Source organism: Cyrtonyx montezumae, unplaced genomic scaffold, assembly GCF_038088225.1.
Source record: "Cyrtonyx montezumae isolate F1298 unplaced genomic scaffold, pur_monq_1.0 scaffold_3, whole genome shotgun sequence".
In the NCBI taxonomy this organism is placed as follows: Eukaryota; Metazoa; Chordata; class Aves; order Galliformes; family Odontophoridae; genus Cyrtonyx; species Cyrtonyx montezumae.
In genome coordinates this window covers 16,385,494-16,408,870 of record NW_027072034.1, presented here as the reverse complement: position 1 = coordinate 16,408,870, position 23,377 = coordinate 16,385,494, and positions in this window count along the sequence as shown.

Here is a 23,377-nt window from a genome sequence, read left to right as displayed (position 1 = left end):
GAAAAAAAAATCTTTGATGAAGAATTCCCTGAGGGGAAAACCTCTTTGGAAGAACCCCCCTGGGGCCTGTTTGCTGCAAAGTTTCCTGGCTTTCTCCCATCTAGGCAAGTTCCTGAGATCAAAGGACCTACTACAAACCTTGCTGAACCCACAGTGGTGACTAATCTCTCTCTTGCTTTCTACCTAGACTCCTTGCTTTTTTTATTTCTTACCTCTTTTCTATTGCCTGTCTTCCCTTCCCCATATTCCTAAGCAACTAGGATTTGTAATAAACTGGTTGGGCTAACATTTGACACGTTGTGTCTTAATCTTGCTGTTGTGTATACATAAGATTGAAAAGGACTTCTTCTTCCTATAAATCTGAGTGAGACATCCCATTGTATTCTTTTCCTCAGGCTGAACAGACTCAGGTTACTCAGCCTCTCCTCCTAGGGGAGATGTTCCAGAACCTTTATCATCTTTGTGGCCCATTGCTGGACTTTTTCTAGGAGATCCCTGTATTTTTTGAACTGGGGAGCCCAGAATTGGACACAGCACTCCAAATCTGGCCTCACCAGGGCAGAGTCAAGGGGGAGGATCACCTCCCTTGTCCTGCTGGCCACGTTCTTTTTAGTGCACCCCAGTATACTGTTGGTCTTCTTGGCCACCAGGACACACTGCTGGCTCATAGACAGCCTGTCGTCCACCAGGACACCCACATCCTTCCCTGCAGAGCTCTTCTCCAGGAGATCGTCCCCTATCCTATGCTGATGCATTTGGTTATTCCTTCCCAGGTGCAAGACTCTGCATTTGCTCTTGTTCAACTTCGTCGTCATCCTTCCTGACATCTCCTGAGTCTGCCTAGATCTTGCTGAATGGTGGTACAGCCTTCCAGTGTGTCAGCCAGTACTCCCAGCTTTGTATCATTAGCAAACTTCTTGATTGAAGGAAAAGGTTTATTAAGTGAAACTGAGTACTAAGAGTAATTCAGGCATAAAATGAAAAGACATGAAAAAGCAAGTAGATTTACCTGAATATAAAATGTATAAATAGGGAGCATTAACTGTTAATTCACAACATGATGGTTAGCTCCAACAGAAATAATGAAGAATGGGATGGAGGCAAAGTACCTATGCAGGAGAAATTTGTTTTCAGACTAGCCAGTCACAGTGTTGTTTAATCTCATCACCTCAATATCTTATCTTTGAGATTTCACAGTTTATTTTCTGCCTGACTAAGGCAGCTATTATAAAAGGTTATTTAATGCTGAAATGAAGTATAACAAAACATTCAGTTTCTCAACCAGATGCATTTTGTACATGCTGCAGTTACTATAGCACTGTAGTCCACTCTTACAGTAAAAATATTTTTAACTATTACGTGCGTTTTTTCACATAGAACACTGATTTCATGAAAACATATGTCTGTCTCAAATAGTTTAAGTATTTCCCTGTTTTGAGTTCCAGCTGCCTTTGATAACAAACTTAAAGCATTGAAAGCAAGCTTTACTGTATTTATGGATAATGTAATAATGTTGTTGAAATGTATTTAATGTAATATAGACATAGCATATTATTTACTTATATGATTTTTCAACTGAATTAATTTCTTTTTCTAATATAGAATTGTTGTATTCATAATATTTTTCTCCACAAGCTTTTTTTTTCCTTTCCTTCTAATTATGATTTTTTTTTCTAAAGAATCTTCATGTTGTATTTTCTTTCATGCAAGTAAGCTGAAAGGAAATACTATAAAACTAGAATTTATGCAGCGTTTGGAAAAGCTAATTCTATTCTTAGTAGTATAGAAATGTTTGAATGTTTCTAGTTTTAGAGTTTAAAATATGTTATTTGCCAGATGAAGATGAAAAATTAAATCATATGTTTTCCAATGAAAATATTAATCCTAAATTGGCTTTATAAAAGTACGTATTTTAGAGAACAAATACAGAAAACAAACAAAAAAAGTAGGATTTCATCTAAATGCAACATCTCAAATGCAAGTATCAAAGCAAAGTTCACCTAGTAATTCTCTATAATCAGTGAAGCTATATTCATGATCCTCAATTGCCTTACATTAACTTGAAAAGGAGCTCATGGCGTGACTTTGACTCTGCACCTAGGAGTCCAACTGTCTCTCAACCTGCACTACTATTAAGTCTGTAAAATGAATCTTAATTTTCACTTTGCAGTTATGTGAAGCAAAAAATATCTTCTGACTTCGGGGAAATTAGCTTTTAATTTGATTTTTTACATTTTATTTGTTTTCAAAGCAACAGTGTGAATGAGAGAAAAAAAACAGCCTCATCTGTCGTCATTGCCCCCACCTTTATTTTAATTTTATTCAAATTTAATAAAAACAGTTTATAATTTTGTGAATGCATTTTTTTATAAACAATTTCCTATAGTGGGTATATATTTATTGACAGACACAGATTCGATGTCATGCTCTCCCTGTCTGTAGGTAAGATACATAGTCTATGGCACAGTCTGTAATACTGTCACATCAGTTATGCACATCTAACCTACAAGTGTATTAAAACTCTTTATTTAAGAGTTACTACAGCCCAGGCAGAATTGTTCTCCTATACATATGTGTGATTGAATTATGGATACTCTCTTAGTGTAAACATTGCAAAAGAGCCTGGAAAATATACATCAATAATTAAACATATATCGTGTTTAGCTTAAGTAGATTAAAGTGAGATATATTCTGTTTTAGATTTTTTTTTTTGTACTGTACAAATTCTGACAGATAAATAGACTTTTGAACATCCTAGAGAATAAGTGCACATTTGACTTTCTTTTTTATTTTAATTTTAATTTTATTTTTGTCTAGTAGGTATATCTGTCACTTCTACTGAACAAATAGTAGTCAGGAAAACAGACTCATTTAATGGAATGTGTGCTCACATACAATATAGTCTCAGAAGATACTGCTGTAAACTACAGCCAATTTTGTATCGTAGCATTTAAAGCAGCAACATCTTATTGAAGAACCGTAATAGCAAGTTTGTTAACTAACCACCACTGTCACAAATATTTTCAATCAACATATTACTTCATGAAGTCAAGCTGTGTAAAATTTTCATTACTGAAAGCAAGATCATGCAAAACAAGATTGTGTCATGTTTAATTTGTGAATGCAAAACTCATCTCAGTTCTCTGGCAATATCAAGAGCACAGGAAAGATTTTGGTAAAATGTAACTGTCCCTTCTGGTAAATGCATTCTTTTTCCTTCAAGTTTTTAAAAATAAAACCACGTTGATCATCAAGCAAGAAGTTAAACACACTAGTATTTGCAGCAGGAGTGTTTCTTACTCTGTTTCACTTAGAGGGACTGGAGTAAGCCTCTGGAGATCTTAAGAAGTGACAACTGGGGAAAATAATCAAAGGGTGTCAAAGAAACAATGAATTGCTAACCACTTCCAGAAGTGCATGAAATCCCAGGTAAATATTTTCATCACACATACATGTAAGTAGTAAGTGTGCTTCAGTGGAATAAATGAGGATGACTAAAACCTGACTATTTTCTTAGTTTTTGGTTTGGGATTTATTTTAATTATGACTTGATGGGATTTCTGTGGCTGTCTACTAAGTCTGTTGTTTATTATAAATCCTGTCCTTTTTTTTTTTTTCTATAAGCTATGAGTGTAAGTCATACAAAATCAGGAGTTAGGCACCACTTTCACAGTATTTCCAGAATTCTTTCAAGTTTTTTCTTAAATGTGCTTAAAATAAAGTGCTTTTTGAACCATAACAATAACATTTCACTTGTATAACTGGAGTATTTAAAGATCAATGCACTAGCAAAATAATACACACGTAAAATCTTCAGAAATAATTCCCAATAGTGATTCTCTGAATCATTTATTTATGTCGATGAATCTTGATTATGCTACCAGACAATGGATGCAATGGCACCAGCAGATATTATATGTATGTAGTCTTTTGTGGTTCAGTCACAAGTGAGTACCTGGTGAGTCAAACATGCAGGCTTGTTGTAAATGTTATCAAACTGAGAGACAACCCCAAAACAAGATGAAGAGATGGCTTTTTTAACTTAGTCTTTGGAAATACTCTCTGATTCATAAAAACCTAATATTTCAAGCCGTTTCAAGCAAAATTAAGACCAATTCTGTAGATTTTCTTGAAATGTAGAGCATTATGCCTTATTTTGTTGCTTTAAATATTCTAACAAAATAAAGTTCCTCTTATTTCAATAACTATTTTTAATTTCTTCAAAATTTACAATTAAGATTGGAACCTTAAAAGGAACAATATAGAGAAAGCAGAAATAAATTATTGATGTATATACTGATCCAAAATATATCTCTAGTTTTACTAGAAAGATTCCTATGTGCTTACTTGGACGTGAATATCAGTAAAAGAATTGTGGAGGAAAACCACAAAAAAATATAAATAATCATGGAAGCAGGATCCAAGCAGGATCATCTTCCCCATTTAAGGTGAAGAATTCACATTAATGGTAATTTCTTCTGGTTAGCTGACTGTTCCAGAGGTTGTCTTGGTCTCCCTTTTGCACAGCCTCAGCCATTTGCACAACATGTACTCTTGAATTGACTCTATGGTACATCTCATCACACAAAATGACAGTGCAGAGAGAAAAACAGACTAATAACAATAACAACAACAACAACAACAACAATAATAATAATAATAATAATAATAATAATAATAATAATAATAATAATAATAATAATAATAAACATTTATTTCCCTGAATACAGTATCTTCTGAACAGTACACATCGAAATAGCATCCACAGTGGCACAGCCTTCACTATCAGTAGGGAACCTGTAAGGAGCCTGTTTTAGCAGGGGAGGGCTGGACTTGATGATCTCCTGAGGTCCCTTCCAACCCCTGCAATTATGTGATTCTTTCTGATTCTATGATAAGATTAAAAGACCTAATCATACCCTTGGGCTTCTGTAAAGACCTGAAGAGGGAGATATGACTTATACCTTAATTTGGAATAAATAAATAAATAATGGAATGCTAGGTGCATCTTCCCTTAGATTTCCTGTGGAAACACCTAATGACAATGAAACAAAGATACATACAGGAAGGAGAAACATTCTTCCATCTGCATAAAGGTAAATAATTTCTTAATTCATCAACAAATACTTGGCTTCATTTCCTGTCCATAAAATATTGTACATATGCTCTTCTGTGTGCATTTGTGGCTAACTACTCCTACAAAGAGGAGCAGTTGGTTAATCCGGGAGAAAATGAAAAAGAAAGGAGTGCAGTCAAGACTATAAGTAGAAAAAAAGGGTCACTGAACAGGAATAAAACAGACAGAAGCCTGCAAGGAGAAAAGTTAGATAAAATGTCTTTAAGCTACTAATTAGGAGAGAAAGGGTAGCTGGAGATAGAGTGACTTGTAGTAATAATAAATTTTATATAGTTCTACACATCAGGTCCTTTTATAGATTCATCCCTTTTTATCCACTTATTTGTAAGTTCTCACAAGACTGATGGGGGGATAGAGGGTGAAGTGGATGAAAGAACAAAGGCTTGAATCCTAAAGGGAGGATTATATAAGTAACCTTTATGTCTAACATTAATATCTCTACTTTGGCTTCAGATACAGTAACAGACTAAAAAAGCAGATATTTGGGAAGCTGTTGTCATGTTCTGTCAAGTTATTTTGTTCTTGCAAAATGCCTCTTCCTCTGATCCGGGTGGTATACAAACAAAATGCACCACTTATATTGAATTGTGCATACAATGTTTTTTAGTGGAAGAAATTAGTATCAGACTATAAATCTCAGTTCAACTGAATGTCCTTAGAAAGCTTTAGTCCAAAAACTCCAAATATAAAAGATGAATTATTTTATATCATTCATTAACACCCTCTGCCCCCCCCCCCCCCCCGTTTTTTTACCTTGTATAGATATATATGTGAGTATTTGTACTTTCATAAGAGAATAATAGTATATAGCAATGCAAAAGCAAATTCTCCATGAGTTAAATTCAGAATGATCATGATGGTTGCATTAAAGGTTAAAATAAAAGCACAATATAAATAAAAAGATGAAGTTGAATATTACTGACAAATAAAATTCATTCTTTGATTGACAAATACACTGGTTATATTAGTTTACAGTTGAATGATGTTTTGAGAAGATAATAATTTATACTCATTGCTTCAAAGACTGCATCTCTTTCTACCTACTACAGCACATCTGCAACAAGACTTTGTGGTGGCTAATCAACTTTATCTGGGAGAAACAGAAAAGGTAGCTGCTGAATTTTTAATCTTCTCTATTTTTCTTGTTAAAACATCAGCTTGACTGATGTGTTATTACTTATATGAAATTGCTGTATGACCCAGAAATTGTTTACTGTGGACAGGTAATAAAGAAGGATATGCAGAAAGCTGCCCCATTGTGAACTTCTCAGTCTATTTTTATATATTAATCTAGATTAAAAGTATCTCCAAAACAGAATTTTCTAAAACAAAAAGCAAAACAATTTTTTATCTTCTTGAAACAGGATTATTTTTATTGAAAATCAAAAACCCACTCTTTTTTTTTCCTACTGTGATTAGTTTTCACCCAAGGCTTTTATTGATGTTTGCAGATTGTATCATGAAATTACATCCATATCAAGGAAGAGTCATTAAAGGACTGTCTAAAGATTACAAATAAAAGATAATAACTCTTCTTATTATCAGTGTCATGGTTAGGTAATTTTAAATATGCATTTTTAAAATATATTCGACAAAAACTAATACACAGTGTCCTTTGAATAATGTACCAAGAAATCTGTGTAAGATTTGCATATTTTTCAGTGGGAGTTCACAGACTTGAAAAAGAATATAGAGAATTTTATAATAAGATGACCTATGAAAGTAGAAATGTATTCTCAGGGATTTATTTTACTATGCTTTTTTTTTTTCCTGTGCTTATTTTTTCATAGCTGATTAATGGTTTTGTGAGAAAATTATAGTGGTATATATCTTTTGAAAACATGTCTATTTCAAAGGCAGCACAGCAGGAGTGATTATACAATCATAAAAAACAAAACAAAACAAAAAAAAACCAGAGTATCTTCAGATGTCAAACATTTTCTTTGAGTGCCTGTTATGATACATTCTCATGACTTTGAGATCTGATTCTTCAGTTGGTATGAGAGATCATAAGGTAACAATGTCCAGGCTGGGGTAAAGGAGGGGGAGTGTGCAAGATGTGTTAAAGCTGTTACTAGAGCAGCAAAACATACTGGTGTTGCTAAAACCATAACTCTGACATAAAACTTAATTTTCATTCAAAATTATCAAAAATTTTGTGTCCAAAATTTTGTATCCTATATATCAATTCCACAGTCATTTTTTCACCTGGTTGTTTATTAAATGTCACTGTTTGATCAAGTTCATCAAGCTCAAGGGCTGTTGTAGTTACAGAGGAGTCAAGATATGCCGTTCACATGCAGACATTTAGAGATACACATTAACAACCTTCAGTAACTTCTAATATTTTATATGATACTACAAATTGGCCTCCTTGTGGATTTGCATCAATTGCAGATAATATATGTGAAAATAATAATCAAGACCACAGTTTTCACTTATCATTTTCTTTCTACTGCCAGATTTATTTTTCATGAATATTTCTACCTGTACAGAACTTTGAAGATAGTGTGTCCCAGTGTTTCAGACAGCGGTTTAAATTTGAAGTGAACACATACTGTAATTAGTCAACAATCATGCAAGAGTCACCATGCTAGAGTTTTACATTTCCACTATTTCTTTTGGATTTTGAAGGATCTACAGAAGAAGCAGCTGAATTCAATGTGAATCAAAGGAGGCAACACTCCAGAGTCTAAATATTCAAATGAGAATACAGTGAAACAGAATACACCAGCTGATAACTTCTTAAAATATATTTTTAGTATATCATCTTTATAGGAAATCAAAGCATTGGATATGTGGATCCAAATCTTAAACATAGGCTTTGTCTAAATTAGAAATATAAAGGATGATGCTAACAGAAGTACTGCAACCAACACTGAAAAAACTAAAACTTCCTCCAGAAATACAAAATGTTTCCAACTGAACTGAACACACACCTCATTCCTAAGATTTTATATATTTTTTCTAGTTTGTTTAAATTTTGAAAAAAAACATGAGATTTTTAGAAGATGTTAGTACTTATCCAGTAATTCTGTTATCAATTAATGTCAATCTGGAGTACAATAAAAATGTGACAGTACTGTCTTCAGCCAACATTGGAACTGTATTATATTTTTGTTTGTTTTCAATCTTATATACACTATTTCTCAACATAGTCACAACCATTAGCTATGCATTCCCACCAGCAATGAACAAAACCATGAATGCTGAGCTAATCAAAAACTGCACCAGCTGAGGTGACCCATTGTTTTGCTGCTTCTATGACAGTGACATTGCTAAGAAAATGTTGCCGAAACAGTTTACCCTTCACTGGCCCAAACTGATGGAAGTCAGAAGCCATTAAATACAGACAATACGGTGGATGTGGTAGGACAGTGCAGGCAAGACTGGCAATCTGCTCTCCACAGTCTTCAAACTAGTATGGGGCCTGGAATTATCATGTGGCAAATGGAAGGCTGTCTTCTTCTCTGGACTGACCCTGTAAGTTCAACACTTCAACTGAGATGTAGAAGTCAGAGTTCATGGTTTGTCCAGGTTCCAGGACACTCAGATGTATCACCCCTTTTATGATCTAAAAGACATCACAAATCACTTTACCCACTGAGGGCTGCATCGCTCACTTCGTTGATGGAGAATTCACATTACCAATCCATAGTCTGCTACTTTGGTGCTGGTTTAAAGTGCTGACACCACATCTTGTCACTCATAATGATGTGCTCCAGGAAGCAGTCACCTTCAGCCTCGTATTGGCTCAAAGGATCCTGCCAAACTTGTATACAGTGTTCTTTCTTTCTGTTCCTCTGTGGGTACTTGTAGGACCCACCTGGTGAAAACTTTGCAATATTCTAATATTAACACCATCATTTCCAGTTCACTGAAATCAATATACAGATCCATATACAGTTCCCTGGTCAAAATCCAGTGACTCTCATGGATGAATTGATCAAGATACTCTTCCTTTCGTGGTGTGACAGCCGTGTATGCCCTTCCAGAACATGACTTGTCTTTCAGTTCTCTGGTGACACTGATGAAATGCGCCCCTCACTGTCTCACTGAGCACACATCCACTGTTTGGTTTCTGCAAGCATTCAGCAACTGTCAATGAATGTCAGTGAGTGCAATTTTTCATCATGAATGAATTCAATTGCAAACTTCTGCTTCATTCACACTTCCATGTGAGACGTCACTTTGTCAAACTGCCCCTCTACTATCACAGTGAAATAGGAGGCATTACTTTTGGAGCAGCCCTTACGTATATAAGAAATAATTCTGGAAGGGTTTTAATCTACTGTGAGATTAATTCAATTGGAGAAAAGAAAACATTTGAATGAATGCTCTTAAGGATTAAAAAGTTTGTAAGATTTCTTCTAATTTTTCCTTTGGTTTCAAAACTCTTCAGTGACCAAGATATTTTGCCCTACTTGTACATTTTATCTTCCTTATTCTAAACATATGTGTTGTGGGGTTTTTGTTTGTTTGTTTGTTTTGTTTTGTTTTATTTATTTATTTTTTCTCTGTAGGTATTCTTTATTTGCTCAAGAACTCCCTAGTTTACCCTTGTGTCTTGATAGCCTCAACCTCTATGCTGTATAAATGTTAGTTCAATCCCTTGAAGTCAGTCAATAAGTTTCTGTCTGAAATATTTTCTTGGCTGTGTAAATAGTCTACCCTTGGGCAGTTCTCATTGTAGAATACGGATAGTCCTTAGTTGGGACTTAATACTCTCCAACCTACTCAATCATACTAAATAGTTATAGCAGACTGAAATTTCAGTCTTCCCAGATTTTTTTTTCCCATCTTGTAGTGTTCTCAAGTTAGAAAAACATCATTCTTATTTTCACCACACCAGTGACATAATCTTATTATTGCAGATGCTATATAATAGAACAGTAAGCATATTTTTGAGGTCACTCAGATTTGCATCTAATCAGGGCCAAGTGCTAGTAATTCTGTGCAAGCTGAACTTGATGTCAGTAAATGTAAACTGGAATTAACAAAGTATTCAATTAATCTTGACAGTATACTTGTATTTTTAGTTTCCCTTTTCTTCTTCAACTCAATAGCAGAATATTTTTTCTGCAATGATTTTTGAAATAAGACTAGTGGAAAGGAGTAATGGAACATAATTAAGGACTTCCAGGAACAAAAATAGCTAAGGTTAAAGACTTAAGAGATCCAGAAATAGAAGAAAGAGTTTGAAACCAAGTTACTTGCTAGAAAAATAATTCAGTCAATAATTAAGCCAGAAATCCAACAATTTTCATCATATCAGTGGAACCACTGACAGACATTGACCTTCTAGATTTCGTAATAAAAGATTTCATTTGCTTACTAGTCAAAGATCTTCCCTATATTCCCTCTCCTGATCATCAGATATCAGAGGAGCAAAGGAGTAAAAACCAACCTTAGTACTCCCAGATCACTGCAAGCACATACTAAAAGAGGAGGATCGTTTGAAGTGATGCCTTGTCAGCAGTTGCCACTGGGCTGTTCAAAGATTTACTCCTTGCTGCACCAGTCATGTATGTTTGCTAGCACCATTTCTTTTTTTATTCTTCATGTTATTTCTTCATATTCAAATGTTAATCTTTTCCACTAATAACATGAGGAGATCAAGAAAAGAAAAAGAAAAAAATTGTCACTATTTTCCTGCTTCAAGTAGTCCTAATTTTTAATTGTCATCTTCTGAAGTAAAATCATCACTCTACAGAGTATCAGACAACTACTTTCAAGGTCTTTGCTAACAACTATTTCATACAGTATCATATATATGAGTAGTTACTTCTGTTTGCTCTCTTAAACTGTTTAATAATACATAAGATAAAAGTCTCAAGTGTATTACAGAGCGTTAAAGGGATATGTTGAGCATTAAGGATTATTAACACATAACATATCACAGGATGGAAGGTATGAGTGGCAGCTGGAGAGAGATTACAGAGAATCATTCAAAAATCAAACACTCAATCAGAATGTCCTACTGTGAAAATAATGGAAAAGGATGAGTTTGATCCAAACACACTGAAAACTACAAGTGATAAAACAGGAAAAATGCTAATATATAATGAGAAGTCATTTTAATTTTATTACTTTAAACTTTTTTAAGGATTCAAAATTTGTGAAGAAATAAGTGAGATAGAAAGAAGGAATTTAAATAAGGAAATAATATTTTTATGGATCATGGCTGGAAAATAGTGAGAAAGGAATGGAAATACAACCAGCAATAAAGTATATGTGAAGTCAAGATCTGTAGGTTGAAAATGTGCCTGTATAAGATCTAGTCTTCATGTACTCAGAATGTTAGTTTTTAAGATCTTAGCATGAATGCAAATGCTCTGTGAGAAAGAGTTCTCAGTTTCAACACTAATGTCACCTCAAATATTTACGTTCTGACCCAGAGGGAAAATAGACACTTTAAAAACTTGAAAATCATGCTTATATTCCTCACCTTATTATTATATTTTTTTCACTGATATAAATGCTCCCACATGTTCTAGTTTTAGTAGTAGACTAAGTAGAAAGTTCTGTCATCTGAAATTTCCTGAAAAATTCAGCCATTCCCTGAAAAATGGCTTTTGTTTCATATTTTTCTTCAACTGAATGTACCTTTCACTTTCATATGAGTTTAAGTTAGCTACCTCATCATTATAGCATACTACAGTAGCAGTCCTACCTTAAAAATCTGAACATGTACACTATTTCTGTTCCAGCAAATAAATGCTTAATTCAAATTTTCATTCCTGCTCAAGCTGAATGACAATTTTTAAATACAGCTTCTTATTGTTAAAGCCTGTAGAAGAAAAAAAAGTTTGGATTTGGAACCAGTGATTACAGAAGGAAAAATAAAAGTAAAAATAGTAATTTTCCGGAAAGATGGAAGCTGGAACACTTTATGCAAAAGGGAGAAGTTAGGAGGCAAAAGCAAATATATTCTCTTAAAATCATTTATCTTAACAAAGATTCATTCTAACATTACAAGGATAAAACCTTTCACCTTATTACCCAGCATGTGGCACATAAAACAAAGTAAAGATATTTTCAGATAACTGAATGTGGTGAAAGAAGTTATTCAGTAAGGCAGATCTCATACTGGGCCAGGCAGCTTAACCAAACACAGCTGAAACTTGAAGTTAGCAGCTCACAATGCCTAGTTCACTCCCTTTTTTCTCCTTCTGATTACTATCTTGGCAGCATCTTACCCATTACTAAAGAGATCATTTTCATTAAATGGCTATGCTGATTTGAAGTGCATGTACTTTTCAATCACATTAGCAAATAGATGATTCCCCTCAGCACTTTTCTGTGAAGTGTCAAGAAATAGCTGTCATCCCAGAATGACGTTGCTGGAATTGTGGGATAGCAGTATTACAACTACCGGGAAAAAATGTAATTTCAAGTTCTTAAATGGCTAGCAGCAAGTCCTTGAATAACATTGAGAATTTGATGCTTAGATACATGATGAAGAGTAGGACATAGGGATTACAAAGATGTCTTATCCCTTTCACTGCCTTCTCAACAAAGCAACATCTAGCACTGGTTTGATTTGAAGAAACACAGCAGACAAAATTCTTTTCAGGCATTCAAAGAATGCTTTAACAATAAAGTTTGTAGATACTATAATAGAGCTCTTGCATCTTTCCAGTTTAATCTTACATACTTGTAAAAATGTCATGAGAACAAAGAAAACATTAAATAGCAAAATGACTTATAGATCCAAGCAGACAGCAGAAGAGATGGTATGAGTCCCTGCATTAAATATATATATATATATATCTTTATTAATTCCAGCAGTTTTATCATAGAAAATAATCTTTGTTATCTAATAATTTCATTTATTGCAATTCTCAAAAGCTTTATGATGAAGTATTTGTAGATATGTTGTTAGATAAATTTACATCAATATCAGTAAACAGAACAACTTGGACATAAGTCAAAAAGTTACAAAGGATTACCAGTCTTGCCAGTTTATAGCACAGTCTTTGAGACGTCTTTCAAATAACATCCTTACAAGGTTTTGAGGATTAGCATGGTGTCATGAGACAAAATCATTGAAAACCTATAGTAGATCTGAATATGTGTGTTCATTTAAGACCCATCAGGGTTAGTTTTTATCCTGTTTGATTATCTCCCTCCATTCCTCACTCATCCGCTCTCCCACAGCAATTCTTTCACTAAAACTTGACCACCCTTCCCAGCAGGGACATCACTGCTGCTTTGGGAAGGTCAGGCAGAAAGTGGTGTTGGTCCCCTCAAAGCAGATGCACACAGTTGGCAGTCTCAGGCATCAGTGATTAAGGTCAAACATTTGTCTTTTTGTTTTTTTCCCATCTTCAGGATCACCTCCAATTTTCAAGAGCTTTATTTCAGTCAGACTCTTTACATTCTTCCTTCTGTGTCAATTTCTTCTTTCCACGGCTACTTCTTCAGCTTGGGAAACCTTATTTTTCTCAAATATTAAGTACCTAGTTTTTCCAATTAAAACAGTCTGCATGCAGAAGTAAATGCATGATGACGTTCTTGATTTTATTTTGTTCTGTGGCTGCTAAAAAGAATGCAATATTAAAATATTAAAAATATTAAAATAATAAAATATATATATATAATTTCAACACAGAGTGAAAGCACATCAAACATTTTGGAAATGATAGGAAAAAATTTTAATCAATGTCATGCTGCCATCCTGATGTCAGTGTAGCAGGAAAGTGCTTAAAAGCATGTTTACAGAAAAAAAAAAAAAAAAAAAGAATTCACTTTACCATCTGCAATTTATTGTTTTAATAAAGCCTTATTTTTTTGTATGCATGGGAAAGGAATGAATTATGCCATAGCATTGTAATTAATTACATGATCATGTTTCAAATTTGATATAATCTTCAATATAAACTATTTCTGTTGATAAAATATTTATCTGCCACACTTTTTTAATTGATCTATTTTATTTTAAAAACATATAGATGTTTGTTTCTCCCAGAGATTTTTCTGGAGGGTTTAGGAACTGAAATTCTGAAATTAAGTGACTATTCTGATACATTCTTAGCAATAGACAGGGAGTCGGAGGAGTTGTGGGGAGCAGGCACAGGAGAGGGCTATACTGCAGATATTCTTTTAATGAAAAAAGTAATCAAATATTCTTATAAGAATTTCCTAATTGTGCTGGGTAAAGTAATTGTCTAATTTCTTCACTGTTTGTTATATGTGTTTTGTATGATATATTTTGCTCAAAGCATATGGCAGAGCAGAAAAAAAAAAGGGAACCACTCATTTACCTTACACATTTTTTTCTACAGTTTAATGAAACAAGTGAAAAAACACAACAGAACAAAAGAAACTGATGTTTTCTGAAGTAAAATGATCATGAGTAGTTGTGAAAAATCTCCTGGAATGACAGACAGGAAAAAGGGGATTAAAAGAATGTAAATTGCAAGACCCTGAAAGCTTCTGGGCTTACACATAAGCAGAAAGGAAGATCAAATTAACAGCAATAGTATATTTTCAAAGAGTATTTAAGAATAATAGCATACAAATGCATAATGTTACAAAAATCTACTGAAAAAATAAAATAATTTTTACAAAAATCTCGTGTACTACTGCTGCTACATGTAATACTCATGGAATGGATTGGGTTGGAAGGAATGTTTGGGATCATCTGGTTCCAATCATATCAGTCAATCAGTCCGATCATATCCATCCAATCACAGCAGTGGGCAGAGTTGCCATCTACTAGATCAGGATGCCCAGACCCCCATCTAGTTTGGCCTGAACATCTCCAGGAATGGAGTAACCACAACAAATCTGGGCAACCTGTTCCAGTGCCTCACAACTCTCTGAATAAAAACATTTCCATCTAAATCCAACCTAAATCTCCCCTTTTTGTTTAAAACCATGTCCCCTTCATTAATTACTAACAGAGTATGTAAAAAGTCAGATTTCCTACTTAAAGTACTGGAAGGCCACAATGAGGTCTCCTCAGAACCTTCTCTTCACCACACTGAACAAGCCCAACTTTGACAACTTTTCTTCACAGCAGAAGTGCTCCAGCCCTCTGATCAACTTTGTGGTCTTCTTCTGGATCGGCTACACATCTTTCTTGTGTTGGGGGCTCCAAATTTGGACACAGTACTCCAGATGGGGCTTCACGAGGGAAGAATAGAGGAAAACAATCACCACTCTTGCTCTGCTGGCCACTTCCTTCTGATACAGCCAACAATACTGTTGCTCTTCTGAAATAACCGAGCAATTGATGCTATTTCATTTTTATTTTTGGTTGAAATTCTCTACTAGGTGTTGAATAATCCCACATTAGAAGATTTCTGCTATATAGATAAGAGAAAAAAATTACAAAGCCCTGTCTAAATATTTCTTTACTCATATATCTTCCAGATTTCCGATGTATGTATATATTTCATCCTCTTTACATAGCTTAAGTATAAAAGTCTAATTAATTGTACTTAGCAGTATTACTAAAATATACTTATGGAATGGAAAAATAGTAACATCTTTTTAAAAAGAAAATGTGCTATTTGGATTCTTGCCATTATAGTTTCAATACTTTTGCTGTCAATATAAATTGCTTTGAATTACTACTCTACTGAGATGATGTCAAATATTTCTACTAGCATGGGCAAGAGGAAGCTTACTTAACAAAGAAGACAAAGAAACATTGAATGAAGAGACGTTGAATAATTCCTAGCTGACTATGAATATTGGACAAGTATAAACTAATGATCTGTGCTAGGCATGTGCAGTGCCAAACAAGCAACATGAAGAGCATTATAGTTAGCCTTTGAAGTACTAATGGCACTTTGGATTTGTTTTTGTTTTTTTCCTTGCATGATGTTTGAAGTTATATACAAATCTGTTATTTGTGAATTCTGAAATTTCTTTAATCATTATAACTTTACAATATGTATCTATTTTCCTTGGTTACAACTATGCATTAGTAATTTATGAGCAAATACCACAGATTAGACTGTGGTAATAAAGCTCTTCAGTGGATTAAAACAGCCTGGAAACTGAAACCAATACAAAACACAGCGCAACATACTGATTTCTGATGATGTTATCTTCATGTTTCTTGTTTAAGCTCTTAACTGAGGGAGTTTACCTTCTCTAAAAACGGCTCAGGATTCAGCCTTTCTCTTAAAAAAACTTTTAGCTTCCATTGAGAAACCTGGGGATTCTCATTCATTCAAACATTTTCAGTATAGCATATTCAGGAGCCAGTTATATTAGATTCCTCTCAGTGCAGTTACATCTCCAATGTCAGAACACAACTGAATGATCAGTTGTAGAAGTATATTTTATGGGACTGTTCATCCCTAGAGGTACTATTTCATAGAGAGAATCTAAATGGTTAGGTAAAATATAAATGAACAATACAGTTAGCTGGATAAAAAAAAAAAAAAAAAAGAATTATATTTCAAGATCCTTTGAAATCTCCACGGCTGATGCATTTCAAGCACAACTGGAATTACAGTTCCATGTTTATGTGCCTGAGATTCACTTAATTTGACAGCATTAGGAATTAGCAGGATGGTTTCTGGGTGCTGTGTGATTGTCCAGCACAATTGATGCTTTGGCTTTACTGTCACAGGGAAATTGATAAGAATGCAAGTTGAATGTCTCCAGTAACTGTGAAATAGATAACATTTCAGACAAAACAAAAAAACAAAACAAACAAACAAACAAAAAAAAAAACCACAAAAAAAACAGGGTTTGTACCTGTACCTTGAAATGTTTCTGATATTACTGTTTTTTTGGATTTTGGGAAGGAGATGAAGATGGGCATCTGGGGGAAATTTACTGAGTTGTTTGCAGCATTAGTAATTTTCAGATATTTTTGTTCTTGGGGATGGGACTGGGGGCTGGAATCATGGGGCAATTTAGGAAGTTTTTCCATCAGAAACAACAATAACCTAAGCATGAGAGCAATTTCGCAGTCATAGAGACTCTTGAATTTTGTTAAAATGTTATAATCTATAATTCTGTTTCCAAAGTTTCTCAAATTGAGTATAGATACTGGCCATTGAATTAATTGTAAAGCAATAATATTCTCAAACCAATAACTATAACAAACAAGCTATTTATTTGTTTGTTTGTTTGTTTGTTTGTTTTCTGAAGAAGCACTGAAGATATAATTAACTTATTTGAATTTATTTATTTATTTATTTCCTTTTTTAATTTGGCTGATTAAAAGAGCTACTTTGTCAAAGCAGTACTGCAGCAGTTCATAGAGGTCAATTTTCTTAAACTACAAAATGTGAAGAGAAGAATTATTTTTTCACTGATAGGAACTAGAAACGAAAGGTTAATATATATGTAAGAATCCCTATTGTCTCATTTAAACAAGGAAGGCCATATCAGCACTTTCATCTCTTTTGTCTTGCTGTGACAGCTAAGTCATATAACCTCAAATTAAAGCATAAGAAAAAGTAAGAATGTACTTCAGTTTGCACCAAAGTTCTAAAACAAACACACAGTGGGCAGTTAGGAACACTGTGCGGTGCCACTGCTTTTATTTCATCAAACTGACAACACAGTTGTACCTCTTTAAGCTAGTGCATACACTGCATTTGTGAAAGTTCTTCATTGTTTTGGCAAAGTGAGAATACTCAGCATGATTTTCATTTAAGTAGCATGGCATGATGTTACCTAGTATTATGTACTAGGCCTTTCTGAAAAAAGAAAGGCAATTGACATTTTTTCAAGGAACTCAAGTAAAAAGTATTATATTGTTTTAATGTATATTTTTGCTCCTGTCCACACATAGGTAAAATATAAAGCCAAGGAAATTAAATCCCAAAGAAATTTCTATAGATCATCTAAACTCTATCTATTTGAACAACTTATGAATGCACTCCTAGAGAAACGGATAAAATCAATGCAAAATCGTCTTTTTCCGTAGTATAATGTGATTGTATAATCACAGAAGTGTTAAGATCAGACGGAACTTCTGGAGATCATCAAGTCCAATATTCCTGCTAAGATCAGGGTCAGATGCAGCAGGTTATTACATACTATGTTCTAAATGATCGTTTAGTATTAAGCCCCCTGCTATGTGCAGTCAACAGCCATTAGAGCAGGCTGCCCAAAGCCACATCCAGCCTGGTTTTGAATGCCTCCAGGGATGGAGCATTCCACAAACTCCTTGGGCAACCTGTTCTAGTGTGTTGTCACCCTCTGTGTGAAAAAATTCCTCCTAATCTCTAATCTAAACCTGCCCTGTCTCAGTTTAAAACCATTCCCCCTTGTCCTATCTCTGTCCACCTTCATAAACAGGCATTCCCATTCCTGTTTATATGCTCCTTTCAAGTACTGGAAGGCTGCAATGAGGTCTCACCGGAGCCTTCTCTTCTCCAAGCTAAACAATCCCATTTCCCTCAATCTTTCTTCACAGGAGAGGTGCTCCAGCCCTCTGATCACTTTAGTGGCCCTCCTCTGGACCCGCACCAGGAGTTCCATGTCCTTGCTGTACTGGGGCCCCCAAGTCTGGATGCAGTACTCCAGATGGGGCCTCACAAGAGCTGAGTAGAGGGGAACAATCACCTCCCTCTCCCTGATGGTGATCCCTTTTTTAATGCAGCCCAGAACAGAGTTGGCCTTCCGGACTGCAAGCACACACTGCTGACTCGTTTCCAGCTCCTTGTCCACCAGGACCCAAAAGTCCTTCTCCACTGGGCTGCTCTCAAGGAGATCTTCCCCCAGTTTGTATAAATACCTGGGATTGCCCTGACCCAAGTGCAGCACCCTGCACTTGGCCCTACTGAACCTCATTTTCATGGGCCCACTTCTCCAGCCTGTCCAGGTCCCTCTGGATGGCTTCCCTTCCTTCCAGTGTATTGATTGCAACACTCAGCTTGGTGTCATCCACAAATTAAAATTTGTTCCTTTTTGTTCATTCACTGAATACCAGTAAGAATCTAGATCTATCTTCTTTATTACCCCTCCTCCTATCCTCTTATATATTCATATGCAACAATATGATCATTTTCTTCTCCAGGATGAACAGTTCCTGTTCCTTCAGCCTCATGTGCCAAATGTTCCAAGCCCTCCATAATTTTCATGGCTTTTTGCAAGACATAGTTCAGTATGTCAATGTTTCTTTTGTACCAGCAAATTGAGACTCCAGATGTGGACTCATTAATGAAGATATTTGCATTCTTGGTGATGTTCTTACTAATGCAGCTCAGGAAGATGTCCTTTTCTGCAACAGAGAATTACTGACTTATTTTTAATTTACTGCCCAACAGGACCACAGGTTACTCTCTTCAAAGATGCTTTTCTGCTGATCAGTCCTCACAATGTATTCATGCATGGACTTTGCCTTTCCCCTTGCTGAATTTTGAGAGATTAGAGTTGTCCAGTTTCTCCAACTTATACAAATTTCCTTGAATAGCAGAACAGTCTTATGAATCATCCACTCTGTCCAAACATGTCTATCATCAATGAAGGTGCTAAACATTATGGATCTCACTGTCAATTTTGGAAAGCACTCTGATGGCTGATTTACCGCTAGACTTTGTGCAACAGATCATAACCCTCTATGTCTAGCAATTCAGTTTTCAGTCCACCCCACTCCACTTACCCGAGCCGTCTGTATTTTAGATGCATTGTCATGGCAACATAGCATTATAACACGGTAAACCTATGAGTTACAGCTGAATGAGTCATCATCAATTACCAGACTTTCACCACCAGAAGTAGATCTATACAAAGCACAACCCTGGTAACCATGTGAGTATTTACACAGAGATTATCTGAACTTATAGGTTAATGTGTTAATTTTGTCCCTCTCTTACTGTTTGATCCCAGAGCTTCATTTTGTAAATAAAAACAATTAGTTATTGGGTCTGGTCCCAGGGTCTGCAGTGGTAGCTTCGATATCATTGATTTAAGACCTATTCTGATCCAGTTTGTTCAGTTTAGATTGTTCCAGACCTGCTATTTTTTCTGGTTTCATGTTCTGTTTAATTTCTTAGCACAGAAAATTTCAATCTAATTGAAGTCTGAAGAGGCTTTTTATAGATTGTTTCTATTCTTATATTATTGTTAAAATTGAATATTCACAAACTGTTTTGTTTTTTTGCATTCAACTTTTTTAATACAACATCAGTAATAGTTACAAACATTATAGTTACTTAGGATATGAGTATAACAGCAGACAGAAAACAAAATATTCCTTCAGTTATTAATGAGAAATCATTTATGCCATAAGATCAGGATCAATCTACAGGAGACAGACTGAGGCCTGAATGATTGAAGTTATATGCAGAAAAAAAACAATGGCAACAAAAACTCCAAAACTCCATGTCATTACCTAATTATTTAAGAACACAGAAAATAAAATCAGCATGGTTGGAAAATGTGATGTATTTCAACAGAAATGTAATGTTTTCATTTATAAGGTTCACATAGAAGAAAAAGTTTTGTGTTCAGAATCTCTATGTCACGTGTATTTAGTATTACATTGTATATAACTTTTATTTCCTTTGAATTCTACTATGAAAACCAATGGACAAAATTATCAGTTTATCTATTGACTTATGGATTTCTGTTAATTCAGGATTTGAATTAGTTACTTCATGTTTAGAATATGAAAATATCACTTAAAAATAAATAAAAGCACAAGATTTTTTGTAGGTTTTTTTCCCTTCATTCTGCGTGTAACATTTGCCTTGTTGTTTTCAATAAAATTTACCTTTCGTTTAACAATCCAGCAAAAGGAAAACGTGAAACATACAAGATGTAGAGACTTCCTACTCTTCACAATACATTTTTATTTATTTACGTGTTTTTAATGAAATCTCTGCATTATCAGAAAGCTCTTCTCTTTTTCAGGTTGTTGGTGAAAATATTCTTTCAAATGCACTGACTTTCAAATCACATTTTATGACATCTTGAAGTTTCAGCTTTTTGTTGTTGTACACATCACTTTAAGAAGAATGTGTGGTTGGCACGCTTGTGTAAGATACTCAGAGTTCATTATCAAGTAAATAAATCACAAAAAATATCTTGTCTGCTTGCATCTCTACTCTTGTGTAAAGAGTAAGCTCTCTAACAAAAAATAGGTATGCTGCAGTATATTTCTTTTTCCTTCGCAAATTTCGAGTTGCTGAAGACTATCCTTTCCTGTCTAAGGTTCATTGTTCTCTTCAAAGACTTTCTACTGAAGCTAAACAGGGAAGACTGCATTTACTATTCATTCAGTTGTTTGTACTAGACTACAGAATGTTTCTTTAACGAAATTGGTCAATTTTGCATGATCAAGAACACAACCCAGAAAAAAAATGTACATACACAAACAAAAGTTACAAACATTTCTAGCATTAGGGTAATATTTTACAACAACATTAGCACATTTACCTCCATGATTTTGTTGTCTGGCCTCAGATCACTAAGTTCACTGCACTTTTTTCACTACCTTGACTGCACTTTTTTTCCCAATATGGTCTTGCTGAATGCAACTGTGAAGACTGTAGTATCTGCTCTTTAAATATAATTGTGCTGTCACCAAACCAACAATTTAAAGTCTGTATTTCTTACAACACAATGTTGCAGGACTTTAATTCAAGCAAAGTCTAATGACAATCACTGATCTACTACACTGTCTTTGTTATATGTGCTTACAGACTTGCCAGCCATTTTTCAGGTTTTTTCTTTTTTCAGTCACAATATGTGACTATTTGTTTTAGTTAATTAAAATATTAGATATTCTTATAGTTTCATTAAAAAAAGATGAGTCTTTATTTGGAACTTGGCCTTCCTATCTAGTTACTTTAGCCAGATTGGCTTACATTCAAAAGTCTGTCATTTTCTGATAGCCTTTTTTGGAAACAGAACAGTTTGTCTTATTAAAGATATTGCCAATGTGCCATTTATCTCTAACAGAAACACAATTGAGAACAAAATTATGCAGCATGGCTTGGAAACAGGACTATAAATATAAATGGAGACTGAGGAAAAGGGAAAGATAGAACCAGAGAATGGAGGAATGTGAAAAAAAAAATGAGTTAAAGGAAAATAATGCTATGTGTATAAGTCCTAAACAATTCTATTTATATGTTGATATACATATATATATATATGTATATCAACATATATATATATATTATATATATATATAAATATATATATAACGTTCTATGTAGTCATAAGCTTGCTGCACTGTGCTTGGACACTCTAGGCTACAAGTAAAATTCATATGAAAATATCTTAATATCTAATCATGGTGAATAAGTCTTACACCTCAGCAAGAGAGAAAACTTTACACTTTGTAGAAAGGACTTTATAAGCATTCCTCTTAAGTTACCTTGAAAGCGAGGACAGAGGAAGAGTAACCTCTCTTGTACCAGAAACTGAGAAAAGGGTACTACAGGAGCATGATTTTGAACCTGGAATGGTTATTTACAATGAAAAAAGATCAACATTTAAGCCAAGAAAACACTTGTGGGTTTTGGTCAGGAGAGCTAACACACATTAGTTTGAGTTATCTGGTTATTATAATAATACAGAGCATTTTTAATTTTCAGTAGATTATCTGTGAATATTAAGAAAATTCATGGCCCTTTCTCCTACCAACGAGCTTAATTTTAGCACAGACCATAAAAATGGAAGGCAGGAGGGAGACCACTGTACAAGTTAGTTCCATCTGCTTCCCAGCTAGTCTCTGAAGCTGCAAGCCAAATTAGCATGTCACCTCCCAGCAAGTCATAGAAGTATTACTAATTAAAATATTATCAACATGTCAGGTTTGATTTTAATCAAGTAATTACTAGCGCTGTGCACTAAAAGAGAACTGAAAAATATATTGAAAAGAATACTTTAATCCTTTTTGTTCATTTGTTTGAGACGGAGAAGATTTTAATAGTAAATCAACCACATTAACTAATTAAATTTTGTTTCCACTGTCTAATAACCTCACTACATACTATATATACCAACTTCAGAAACTTGTTACTGAGCTAGAAAGTATATGTTGCAAGGAGACAAGAATGCTTCTACCTTAATACTTATTAAAAAAAATTACTTAAAATATGGTTTTTTGTTGTTGTTGTTGTTTTTTACTTTTTACTTTCTGGAAGGCATTCATAGATAGTACAAATATTTTAAAATATAAATCAAATCATTAATTAATGAAAATACTGCAAGATTCACTTAAATAAATAATTATTTTTATCATTCCATGCATTTAAAATACATAGAACCAAGCAATATGTTTCAGCGGCAATGTAAGAATATAAA